A 12084-nucleotide genomic window follows, 5' to 3' on the forward strand; every position below is an offset into this window, starting at 1 on the left:
GATGCTTAACCGACTGAGCCACGCAAGCGCCCCAGTTCTCAGTTTTTAAGAGTCCCTTATGCTTTGGCTCTCTCTCCCACTCTAACCTCTTTTTTTTTCTTTTTTTTTCCTTCCCCTCCCCCATGGTTTTCTGTTAAGTTTCTCAGGATCCACATAAAAGTGAAAACATATGGTATCTGTCTTTCTCTGTATGGCTTATTTCACTTAGCATCACACTCTCCAGTTCCATCCACGTTGCTACAAAGGGCCATATTTCATTCTTTCTCATTGCCACGTAGTACTCCATTGTGTATATAAACCACAATTTCTTTATCCATTCATCAGTTGATAGACATTTAGGCTCTTTCCACAATTTGGCTATTGTTGAGAGTGCTGCTATAAACATTGGGGTACAAGTGCCCCTGTGCATCAGTACTCCTGTATCCCTTGGGTAAATTCCTAGCAGTGCTATTGCTGGGTCATAGAGTAGGTCTATTTTTAATTTTTTGAGGAACCTCCACACTGTTTTCCAGAGTGGCTGCACCAGTTTGCATTCCTACCAACAGTGCAAGATGGGGGGACATCCTAGCTTTAATGCCTGATGCTGATGGAGGCCATTTGGGGAAACTTTGAGACCAAGGTCTTATGACCTTCAATGCTTCCCTGTTTCAAGTACTGAGCATAAATTTTGTTGTTACATAGATAGTCATGTGACTATAGTTTATTTTTTATAATTTGTTATTAATAAATTTCCAATTATGGTGGTTTTGTTTGTCAAAGTTTCTAATTTCCCTGTATATTTTTTATAGATTTAGAGGTGATAGTGGAATTGGATGGAATTCCTATTACTGCTCCAATGAACTACTGATTTTGTTACTTGTTACCAGCTCACTTCTATGGGAATAATCAGAATAGTGCACTCCAGAGGTAACATTGCATGTTTAATAAAATTTATTATTTATTATTATTTACATTCTATGATTTATCTTTAGCAAACAAAATTACAAATGATTTTGAGAATCTGTTAATACAAACAATGTGAGGCCTTTATAACCTTGGTCATCTGAGGATTCTGTGTACTTCCCCCCGCCCCCAGAATTTGTATGCTTCTTCTATTAAATAATATCAGAAGATCTTACTTGAAAGATAGTATTATATATACTTATGTATACTAAACCTCTTGTGTTGTACATGATACAGATGGATGTGTATGCTTCTCATTTTTCCCTAATTTTATTCTATGCTAGCAGATCAACATGGACTAAGAACTCAGTTTCATATAAAATCTTTTATTTCTTCCCCTTGAGACATGAAATGAAAAAAGTGTTAGGAAAAATTCTGCCTCCCATCCTCAAGCGTCAGTGGGAATTTTCTTGCTGGTAAGCATTTTTCCCCGAAGATACTGGCATTCCTCTCAGTGAATTATAACACTCTAATGATAAGAATTTGGCTAAGTTAGTTAGTAATGAGGCTGGGTCCTTGACAGTAGTGGCTAGTCTCCATAATTGAATAGTATGATTCAGTGTGTCCTAGTGAGACAATCCTAATTTCTTAATGTCTGCCTTTTTATATCAGGATCAAAATCCCTTTTGCAAATGTGCTTGGATCAGTGATGACTTCAAAAATGGGTCTTGTTGACATGGGAAGAAAATGAATGACAAAATCACTTCTGTGAGCTGAGGTCCAGCACAGGGACCATAATGCTAGACAGAAAAAAAAAAAGTGGAGGAGAATTCAATTTGGTCAGGACATAGTACCAAATAAAAAAGACTATAGCATTGGAAAACTAGCATGCTGATGAATGCTAGTGGAAATGAATTGTACAGAGGCAATAAATAACTATTATGGAATGACATGCCAACTCTGAGTGCTTGACTGGTAGCCTTCATAAGCCCACAGTAAACAGACTGTGGAGAACCAGCACATGAATAGTGAACACTGTGAGAAATAGTTGTGCCTACACATGAGCTATTTACACCATTTCTTTAGTCATAGTCATTTGTGAGAATCAACATGTTTAGGCCTTATTAGATAGTCAATTAGAAATTATTCATTTTTTGCTAGTCATTTATCTCTTAAATAGAATAATTATGGGAAAATTGAAGAATAGATTATATTTATTGGATGATCTTATATGTTTTAATTTGCCTGCTAGCCCAGTCGCAGGGATTAGAACTTTTTTTTTCTTTTTCTTGTCACTCAGGAAGAAATTTTCTAGATATTTCATGATAGATTAAACTAGGTATTTCATTAAACATTTTAACATGAAATTATTAAATTTCTAATTATTTAAGTTTTATGTTGATATAATTGGATAATGTTTATATTCCATCAATGGGTTTATATGCATAAAGATAAGTTATAATCGTAGTGAGTAATGCTGGGGGTGCTCTGGATCTAATACCTTGAGACCGATGTATTAGAAATTTGACTTTCTCTACCACCTTTTCTGAGGAAAAGCATAATTTTTCTAGTTATGTAGTCAAGGGAATATATGGTTAATTCCTTAACTACCTCTCATCAGTAACCATTCAACTGGGAAGGTTATTTCACAAATTTTTAAATTTCCTCTGTGCTTTTGTAGAATGGAATAATTTTATGAATGTCATAGAATACTCACCATTGTAGCAAAGAAGTGCTGATTTTGTCATTTTTATCTGTTCCTTTTCTCTGGAATGGAACAAACCAATGCACTCCAAGGGTTATAATCAATTTTAAATAAATGTACTTTTATGGCTTTTTAAGTAAAATACTTATCTGTAATTAAGTAGATAATTGGTTTTGTGAAGTAGCTGTTAATCCAATGTGACTTCTTAATTATCAGTGAGCCATCCAATATTTTGTCTCTTTTATTTCCAAGATTTTTATGACTTCTCTTTTTGAATAACAACAGAAACGTCCTAGTTAAGTAACATGAGTTCTTTTGATATGAAGGTGTATTATAATCCTTTCTGTGTTATGAATGTTTGACAAAAGGATGTGTATACACATCTTTCCATATTTTTACTCTGTTTCCACAGGTTGACAAGAACACTAGCTGGGTCTCATATGAGTTTATTCCCTTTTCTTGAAAGAATTCCAACAGGAATTCTAACATTAGTATTTTGTCCTGAAAATACTGACATTCCTCTTAGGACATTCTAACATTCATATGACAGTAAAACTCTGATTGTACTAATCAGTTGTGAGATTGAGTCATTGACTGTGATGACCAGTCTCCATGATTAAATGGTATAGGTGTGTCCCAGGGAGACGGAATCTGGAGTACTCAGTGTCTACCACATATCTTAGGATCAGCGTCCCTTTTATAAATGTGGAATCTGAACAAAATGAGTGACAATCACTTCTGTGAGTTGAAGTCTGCTGAAGGATCCTGTAAGGCAAATACATATATTTGTCAGGTAGTAGTACAAGCCAGGTCTGTGGTATTTGAAACCTAAGCTGATTGAGTTGTACGGAGATCTATAAATATCTAATTTAGGAATGACATGGTACTCTGTGAATGCTTGGCTGGCAGCAACCATAGACTCATGATAATCAGACACTGGGGGACCAGCACATGAGTACTGAGACCAATGAGTTATGTTTTTGTCTACCCTTAAGCCATTCACCTGATTTCCTTATATGCTGCAATCTTGTAAGGCATAGTCCATTGAGGTAAATTAGATAGTCAATTCAAAAGATATTAAGTCATTAGTTACCAATTATTTTTTTAGATAAAGGAAACATAATGGAAGCTGAACAATGGTTTCTATGTATGAGAATGTCTCAGAGAGTATCTTAATTTGCTTGTTAATCCAGTCACAAGAATTCATAGTGTTTGATTTCTTGTCACCCAAAGAGAATTTTTCTAGACATTTGAGTGATGGAGTCAAGTACATACTGCATTAAATATTTTTTAAATTTTTTAATGTTTATTTATATTTTGAAAGAGAAAGACAGAGTGGAAGCAGGGAATGGGGCAGAAAGAGAGGGAGACACAGAATCTGAAGCAGGATCCAGGCTCCTAGCTGTTAGCATAGAGCCTGACACGGGGATTAAACTCATGAACCATGAGATTATGACCTGAGCTGAAGTTGGATGCTTAACCAACTGAGCCAGCCAGGTGCCCCTGCATTGAATATTTTTAATGGTGAAATTATTGCATTTCAAGTTCTTATAATTTTAATCGTTAATATTCATATTACTTTGGTCTGTTCATTTCTGTTTAAAGGGAGATCCTAGTTTTGATGAATGATGCTTAGAATTCTTTGGAGAAACTTTGACTAGGTCTTAGCACAAATAACTTTGTATACTATTCTATTCCATGGAACAAGTATACTTTTTTCTTGTCATGGTCAATGAATGTATGTAATTACTTATAACCTCTTATCAATAAACACTGAATATAAAAGTTTTTCTTTTTCAGCTCCTCTGATTGTCCTTGTGATTTGTAGGTTGGAAGTTAAGATAGTAATTTCATGGAATTCTTGCCATCTCACCAAAGAACAGTTGATTTTGTCACTTTTACCAGCTCTCTTATCTGAGAAGAAATGCAATGATGCACTCTCATGGTAGTTCTGAAAATTTGAGAAATGGTTGTACCTACACATGAGCCATTTACACATTTGTCTGAGCTGCATAATTTTCTCAGTGATTATTGATTCCTTGAGGGCTGTTAGATGGTCAAAATTAAAAGAGATTATGGATTTTTGCCTTTCTTTTCTATGTTATGTGATAACAAATGTATGAAAATTAAGCAGTAGGTATGCATTTTGTCCCAAGAATACTGATATTCTTTTAAGGAACTATAATGATCCAAATGACAGTGAGATTCTGTCTATGCTAGCCAGCTATTGATTGTGTTTGCTGGTCTCTCTGACTTCAAAACATGATCACAGTGTCCAGTGATGTCAGAATCCTTAGTGTTTAGTTTATGTCACCTATTTCATGCTCATAGTCATGGTTATAAACATGCCTGGATAAATGATAGCATCAGTAATTTATCTGTTGGAATATATGGAAAACATGAGTGACAGAAGCACTTTTCTGAAACTGAGTTCAAGACATATAAATGCTATATAACGAAGTTACTGTTAACCTGAAATTCTGATAATTTAAAATATACTTTATAAAGAGTAGGATGAGTCCTCAATAATAACTCAAAAATATTAAAAGAAGTACAAAGAATTTAAACAGTGTAATAGGAAAATACTTACTTAAAACAAAAGAAAGCAGCTAAGAATGAACATAGGAACCAAAAAGATGTAAGACATCAAAAAAAGAAAAATGGCAAACATAAATCCCACCCTATGACTATTATATTAAATTTAAAAGACAGAAACTGAAAGATTCCATCAAAAATTAAATAGCTATATATTATTTATGAAAGATACAATTTAGAATGAAATACAAAAACAGTTTGAAACTAAAATGATGGATAAAGCTGTATTACGCAAGGAATACCCAAAAAGGAACTGGAATGGCTATTCTGACATCAGAGAAAACAGACATTAATGTAAACTATTATTAGAAATGAAAAAGAATATTATATAGTGATAGATGGTTTAATTAATCAGATATATGATAGATTGGTAGATGATAGATAGATAGATAGATAGATATAAAACATAATCAGCTAACCACAGTGCCTCAAATAACAAAGGAAAAACAGACATGGTTGAAGGGATAAGTAGATAGTTCAGTAATAATAACTGGACACTTTAGTACCTTCTTCTTAATAATTGACAGACCAATTAGAGAATCAGTGTGGTTATAGCATACTTGAGCAATCTTACCAATAAATTTGATCTGATACACACACACACACACACACACACACACACACACACATATACACACTCAGCAACAGCAGAAAACAAACTATTTTCAAAAACATCTGGAGTATTCTCCAGCATAGACCATATGCTACATCATACAACTAGACTCAATGAATTTAAAAATATTAAAATCATGTAAAGTATGGTCTATAGCCATAGGGGAATTAAATTAGGAATCAAAACAAATAAATCTGGGAAATCACCAAATATTTGAAAATTAACATACTTCAAAGAACCAATTGGTCAAAGATAAAATCATGAAAAAAAACCCTAGAAAACATTTAGAATTGAATGGGATACATAAAAAGAGATGCTTAGAAGAAAATTACAGTTTTAAAAAAAATTTTAAGGGGTGCCTGGGTGGCTCAGTCAGTTGGGTTTCGGGCTTTGGCTCAGGTCATGATCTCATGGTTCATGAGTTCGAGCCCCACGTTGGGCTCTGTGCTGACATCTCAGAGCCTGGAGCCTGTTTTGGATTATGTGTCTCCCTGTCTCTCTGTCAAAAATAACCCTCCCCTGCTCACACTCTGTGCCTCTCTCTCTGTCAAAAATAAACATTAAAAATTGTTTTAAGTTTATTTATTTTGAGAGAGCACGAGCAAGTGAGGGGAAGAGAGAGGAAGAGAAAGATAATCTGAAGCAAGGTTTGTGCCATCAGTGCAGAGCCTGGTGCAGAGACTGATTCAGGGCTCAAATTCACAAAACGTGAGATCATGACCTGAGCCAAAATCAAGTTGGTGGCTTAACCAAATGAGCCACCCAGGTGCCCTAGAAAATTTATAGTTTTAAATGACTATCAGAAAAGAGTAAATATAAAAACATCAAATAAATAACCTAAACTTTCGCTTTAAAAAATAAGAAAAAAATTAAACTAGAAAATCAAGTGAAAGGAAGTAAATAATAAATATTTGGGCAAAAATCAATGAAATAAAAACAAAACCAAGAATTACTAGGAAGAAAACCCATGAGACCAAAAGTTGGATTTCTGCAAAGATTAATGAAACTGACAAGCCTTTAGTTAGACTGAACAAGAAACAAAGTGAGAAGACATAAATAACTAGAGTTAGGAATGAAAGAGGGGCATCACTACTGACTGTGGACTCCATTAGAAATGTCTCGTGTTTTCTTGAAGGGAGATGGATATGGAGGAATCCAAGGTTTTAGTTGCACTTAGGACTCAGCAACTAAACACTGATACTTAGATTTCCATCGTCAACAATGGTTATCTCTGCAAATCTTCCAGAAGTTCCCTTGACAATATAATATCACTCATTCATATTTATCTATGTTTTTAGCCAATATTTAACTAGCCAATAATTTAATCTATTTTATGAGAACTTTTGTAATCACATCACATGTATACATTAATAATATGGTGAGTCCTCCATGATTTTCATTCCTGTGTATTCTAGAATTTTTGACATTTATGTGCTTAGCCCAAAGCATAAAGGCATAGTTCCTTTTTCAGGCATAAAGATTATATTGGACCAAAGTGAGATATGGGATTGAGAGAACATCTCTGAGCCCTCAGTAGTGTGTCCTGTTGAGTATGAGCATTAGAAGAGAATGGGAAACTACCCCAAACACATTTCATGATAAGCTGGAAGACTCTATATGCTTCCTACCTGTTTAGTTATTTTTCTCAAATTACTATACACCATGATTCTCAACATAGTTGATGTCATACTTCTGAGGTGAAAAGTAATTCTTGGGAGCAAAAGAAATCTTAAATATTATAGTGGTTTATGGCCCTCCAAACAGTCACCATGCACATACACAAATAAGCAGATATACAGAATATTTGTGGTATTAAAATTGGTGGGGGGGAGGATTGAAAACTAGGGGAAAATGTCTAAAAAGGATATCCAATCACATGATAATAAAAAAAGGTTGAGACACACTGTCATACAAGTCTAAAGAAATTAATATATTTCTGTCATCTAACTGTGTAAGAATCAAGTGTAATAGAAGCCAGAGCAGTTGCTATACTTTGCCAAGATTTCCTCAGTAGTAACAGGCTTTGCAGAGACAGTAATTTTAGAAGATTGTGTTTCTTTTCCCATTTAGACTCACCTAATATCTTTCTCTTCCATGATACATTATCCTAACTTAGATATTAATACTTTTTGAAGAACTGTGTCTCTATGGTTCCTTTGAAGGGAAAGTCTACTGTCTTCCATTAGGACTTTAAGAAAACTCTAACGTCCATATTCATGCATTTTCCAACAGCAATTTTCGGGACCAAATTTACTCTTAGACGAGAGAATTATGTATGCACAGTGATATACTATTACTCTGGCCCCAGGATTTATAAACCTTAGTTCAGCAGGAGCCAAAGTTCTATTGGAAACAAATTATCTAGAGCTACTAACATGTATGCCAATATATGATGAAATATGTAGATCTTATAAAAATAGCATCTTTAAAATATCTGTAATTGAAAATTTAGGTAAGATTATTTTGGGGAAAATGTGTTTGAAAATAGAAGTATAAGCTGCTACATTATGATAAATGTTTCTAAACTTGTCAGGAAACAGGAAATGAAATAAGACAATATTACATCAGCATGTTTATATTCTGAAGACAAAAGCATGTTTTAACAATTATGATTTTTGCCTACTTTTTTCTTTAATATAAATTTTAAAATTTTATACCTTTACATAAAGCTAGTATTTCAAGATATTTTAATGGTTGACATGATGAAAAAGAAACCTAAATACATTTGATTAAAGTTGAGATATGGTGTTCTGCAGATGACTTCAGAAAAACATTGTTAGGACATTGCTTTAGGATACACACAATTCTTTATTTTTTACTGAGTAATCAGCAAATTTGAGATCAGAAAATCAAATGTAAGCCATTGTTCTGTGCAATTTTGAGGATACTCTGAATATATTAATGAAGTGTACTCTTCATTTTATAACACCTATACTTTATTGTTTTATTGAAGTTGTTTAAAACTGATGATTTACAGTATGAGCTTTCTTCACAATCATAGATAAAAATATTGTATTTATGAATTCTTTTAGATGAAGAGTGGTTAGAACATTTATGATTCTTGCACAGGAATGTATCCTTTCACGAGATTATTGCTTTGGAGTAAATATTAGACTGTTATTATAAAAGAGATATTTAGTTTAATCCAATCCTTCCAAATATTTAGATATTATTGACATGCATATTTTCTTTTAAAGATGGTCTTGTGAAAATTGATAAGCTAGAAACAATTTTCTTTTGTCAATGGAACTGTGGGAGCTTCTCTTGGACTTCATGAGATGGTAATAGAAAAACCATGTTTTTATTGAGATATATATATATATATATATATATATATATACACACGTGTGTGTGTGTGTGTGTGTGTGTGTGTATGTTTGATAACATATAGCCTTAATAGAAAAAGAATATTTTACCTTGATAAAATAATTACTAGCCAGCCATTTTTTGGGTCTATTCAATGTCAGGTGGAAGGAAGAGCAATGCATGTTTGAAGGCTGTGCATGTGACACACAAGAACTTAGCAATATCCACTCTTTCCAGTCTGTATAGCACTATACCCACAATTTGTGCACGTTTTGTTGTTAAATTAGATTACATGTACATGCGTTTGTGTAATATTTAAAAATATATATAGTTTATATGTACATATAGGTAAAATTTATACTATGTATGCATATTTTGTCTTAAAATGTTATTTTTCCTCTTGTTTCCCCCTGCCAGGTAATGATGGGGCCTAAAAGGGAAGAGAAATTGTCTATGCCTTTGCCTTTCTTGAATTCTATCTCCAGAGAGTAAGATAACAACTTAATTTTAAGTCAGTGATTCTCCATTCCTACCTGTGGTCTTTTGGACACCCTTGCAGGTATGACTGTATTATCAGGGACATCATGTTTACTGGAAAAAAGCCCAAGATGGATAGGATCTGATAGATCTCCCTCTTCTTAAGCTTGATAACATTTGGTTGTAGCTAAATATTATTAAAAGCCCATCTAATATCCAGTTAATAGTGGGCATTACAGTAACTAGGAGTTATAGCTGTGGGTAATAACAGGTATCCCTAAATGGAGGACTTTCTCAACAACTCTAAACCCTCAACAGTCCTAAAACTGTATCTACCTCTAAGAGACCATTTACTAAGTTACTTCTCAGGTCTTTATTTCTGTGCTTGATTCATCAAATGGGCTTTTAATTTCTTATGGCCTGACATTTTTAGTTTACTTTTGTGGTACAAGTAATTATAGATTTCCAGGCATGGAATATGTTCTCAATAAACTTTTACTGAGAATAGATACATAAATAGATTATACTGAGTGATTTTGTAAGTAGCGTGGACAAATAAGCAGAAAATAATAAATGATGGGGGAAAAAGAGACATAATGTTCAGTGGGATTCAGGCAATCCAGTCAATTTTGGAAATGCACAAGAGATAAGGGCTCTGACATAATATGCTTATACTGAAATGTATAGAGCTATGGTGCAGCTAGCTATAGTTTCTGAGTTGTGTGAGAGTTAAGAAGCAGCTTCCAAATAAAATCAATAAAGAGTACCAAAGAATAACTTCCCAGCCTCCAGCTGAATTACCTTTTTCATTGGAAGTGTAATTTTTCATTTTTTTCCCCTCAGAAGATCACTTCTTGGGAGTTCATTTGAAGTGAATGATACCAGTAAAGCCTTGAAACAAGACTCTTCAGACAAAGGGGCTGTTGTCCAAATGCTACCCTCTGAAGGTAAGGTTTTTTTTTCAGAATATTCCTTGCTTTCTAGGGGCAACCATGTCTGGGCAGAAACTTAGATGTTAATTTTCTGAAGATTAATGACTTCTGGTTATATTCTAGTTGACTTCAAGGGCCAGAATGCATAGTGAGTTAAGAGATACAGCTTTTCTTATATACATTCATAGATTTTCTACATTTCAGTTAGTATAGTTATGGTTAATAAGAAAGATTTTCTTAACTTTTCTTATCCAATAAACTAAGCTCCTAATTGGCTGGATCCAATGTGTTAACAGAGTCAGTTTCATGAGATTCAGTCGTTCTCAAAAACCATTAGACTGGAGGGAAGACAACTATTTTCTTCTGAAATAATTGGTCAAATGAATGAGTGACCTAGAACTTTAAGAAGCCAATACAGAGGGAAAGAGATAAAAATCTGAGATAGTTGGAGGTGCCTATCACTTTTTAGCCCAGCAAGGAAGAAAAAGTAGCACTGATGTTTGATTTAGGGAGATTTAAAGTAATTTGTCTGGCCAATGTGGACCCAGCAGCTGAAAATGTGGCTTTCTGTGTGTCCCCTGGGTAGATTCATTCTAGGATATGTACAGGTAGAGTATATAAGAATTTCATAGCCCCCAATAAGCTCCTTAGAAAAGTCCCACAGCTTTGCCAATTTTCCCTCCTGTATCCTTGCAGGTGATGACCACAAATGTGAGGTGGATTTATTACTGAGGGTGCCATTACTTCTACTACAAGCTTCACCAAAACAATGATACAGTCTTCTTTATGCTTGGAGACTCGTCTCTTTCCTGTGTTGCAGTGGACACCTCCTGCAGATAAGAAATGCTTAACTGAGAAATGCTCATGTTGGGATATCATCGATGAGACTTTAATTTGGGCATGGTGACTGTTTCCCTTGCTGCCACTTGACTCAATCCCAGGAGCCTCAGTAGAGGAAATATTATTGCACAAGAATCTCAAAATGATGGAATTGCTCAGTGCTCCCATAAATATATTTATAATTTCCATTTGCCGTATGGTAAAATTTAAATATTGGATATATTGAAAAGAAACTACACAATTTTTTTTTCAAAACTTCAAAGTGTATCTAAATATATAATATATAAATTAAGTTCCCTCCTCCCTCCCAATTCTACCCCCCCAAAGTTTTCTTCTATTAAAGGAGTTGTGTGCATTCTTTAAGTGGATAGATGCACACATACAGTCACACAGACACATACACACAAACTATTTTGAGGGGTTCTGGAAGTAGGGCCATATTGTACACATTCTTCTGCAAATTGTCTTTCATTTAACAGTTTTAATACCCTTTTCTATTTCAGTAATACACATCTGTGTCATTTGTTGAATGACTGCATGACTGTTTTATAGGTGAAATATAATTAAATGTTATAAGCATTTCTCATTCATAGATATTTATGTTAGCACCAAATTTCTGTGCAATGAAACTCCCTATCAATAATTCTGCACTTGTCTATTATATCATAATAAATTACTTAGCAGTTCAAATACTGGGATTAAGGATATGCACATTTCAAATTATTACAAGATTT

General features: G+C 34.0%; 1 protein-coding gene across 1 annotated transcript in view; it reads left to right on the forward strand.

Moving 5' to 3' along the window:
- Nucleotides 1–11786, forward strand: part of LOC125168024 (uncharacterized) — a 76560-nt gene extending 64774 nt beyond the window's left edge. The window contains exons 33-37 of the mRNA XM_047863007.1: nucleotides 789–906; nucleotides 8993–9076; nucleotides 9519–9660; nucleotides 10422–10525; nucleotides 11207–11786. The gene's annotated coding sequence lies outside the window, so the exon portion shown is untranslated. The remainder of the gene's footprint in view (nucleotides 1–788; nucleotides 907–8992; nucleotides 9077–9518; nucleotides 9661–10421; nucleotides 10526–11206) is intronic.
- Nucleotides 11787–12084: the final 298 nt, after the last annotated feature.

The sequence above is a fragment of the Prionailurus viverrinus genome, chromosome B3 (genome assembly GCF_022837055.1).
Source record: "Prionailurus viverrinus isolate Anna chromosome B3, UM_Priviv_1.0, whole genome shotgun sequence".
NCBI lineage: Eukaryota > Metazoa > Chordata > Mammalia > Carnivora > Felidae > Prionailurus > Prionailurus viverrinus.